Genomic DNA, 2,080 nt, shown 5'->3' on the forward strand with positions numbered 1-2,080 from the left:
TATTATGTAGATCTAATAGTAGTATTAAATATATATATATATATATATATATATATATATATATATATATATATTATGATATGACAAAATTCTAATTAGAATGATATTAAAAGAAAACTTCCTAATTAGAATAAGATTGAATTTGTAATATTAAATTTAATAATTTAATATTAATGATATTAAATTCCTCGTCAACCAATAAAATAAAAGTCTTAAATCGGATAATTTGCTATTTAGAATTAGATTAAACTTCCTAATAGAATTTAAATTCAAATGGTAAATTAACATAACCACTCAAAATTGAACTACCTTTATTTTTCAACCAATTAAAATTAAGCTACCTTTTTTTTTCAACTAATAAAATTCAAGTTTTATAATTAGAATATAACTAAATTATCCTTGATGATATTTTTAACTAACTAATAAAATCAAAAGTCCGTAGGGGCAATTTAGAAACTTAATGTTTCCCCATTTGTACTTTTATTAGCGATGAAATTTTTATTCGTTGCTAAAGTAAATTAACTAACACTGCATATATTAATTGTCAAGATAATACAAATTTCAATTAACTAATACAAACTGTATTTATAAATGTCAATGATGTTTATTCCTATTTTTTTCAAATTAATGAATTTATTTATTCAAAAATAAGTAATCTCTATTTATTTAATCAATAAAATTAAAATTCTTAAAGTTTTATGTTCTTATCATATACATCTTATATAATATATAATTTTATCTAATAGAATGCATATTTAAATAGGAAGTTTATATCCTTAATAATTAAATTAGCTTTATTTTTCAACCAATAAAATTAAAATCTTTAAAATTTTATATTCTTACCATATATATCTTTATATAATATATAAAATAATTTATTATTTTATTCGATAAAATTTATATTTAAATAGGAAATTAAAATCTTTAATAATTGAATTCGCTTTATTTTTCAATCAACAAAATTAAAATATTTAGGATTAGATTAAAATTCCTATAATCGTTAGAACATACTTAATAAATATAAATAAAAATTATTCTATTAATTTGTAAATAGAAAAAGTTAAGATTATACATACCGCAAGAAGAAGACATGATTGCAAACTTAATAATTTCAAATTCGTAAAGTTCGATGTAATAATTCTTAATAGTTAAAAACAACAAATTTGTAATTGAAACATTCTGTAATTTTATTTTTAAAACTTTTAAATTTTAATTAAATAAAAAAATCTAAAATTTTGATTGCATGGGCTGCAAATACCAAACAATTTTAATCCGAGTCCAAATTTGCAATTTGGGCCCAAGCCCAAAGCATATTATCAAAACTCCTAATCGAGAATCTTCTAAACTTCTCAAAGATTAATATTGGACATTAAATATTAAATCAATTATTAAAATTATATATATATACCTACTATTTAAATTAATTATCCTAAACTTAAATATTATTATTATTATTAAGAAAATTGAAGAAATATTATAGAACCTAACTAAAACAATAAAATAAAAAAATAAATCAAACCGATAAATCGATAAGCTTCTAATAATTGAACCAAACCTTTGGGAATAAACCAAATCAGTTAAAGAAAATTAAGGAAGAGAGAGAAAACCAACAGCAAAAAAACACTTCTCTCCTCTCTATTGCTGACAGCCCCTTTCCCTCTCCTTCCCTTTTTCCAGCCAAATGGCCATTGGTGCCGGCGGGTAAAGGCTTTAAACTCAAGAGTGTGACGAGACGAACGCGCTTGTGGCCACATTTCGCGCGATAGAGGCCTGGATCGGGAGGTATAGCGAGTAAGGTTTGTTACCATCGCAGCATCGACTTCCGGTGAGTTTATGCCGTTTTTAGCGACTCCTTGTCGAGAATGATCGCAAACGATTATTGAAATATCCCGAATTTTATTTTCGAAACTTTTGAATTTTTATTAAATTAAAAATCAGAAATTTTGACTGTGTGGGCTGCGAATATAATACAGTCTCGATTCGAGCCCAAATTTGCCAGTTGAGCCCAAGCCTAAAAATATATTATCGAAAATTTCGATTTGAGAACACTTAAAATTTTTGAGAAATAATACGGAACTCC

Source organism: Jatropha curcas, chromosome 2 (assembly GCF_041381405.1).
Source record: "Jatropha curcas cultivar XTBG-Jc1 chromosome 2, XTBG_Jcur_1.0, whole genome shotgun sequence".
NCBI lineage: Eukaryota > Viridiplantae > Streptophyta > Magnoliopsida > Malpighiales > Euphorbiaceae > Jatropha > Jatropha curcas.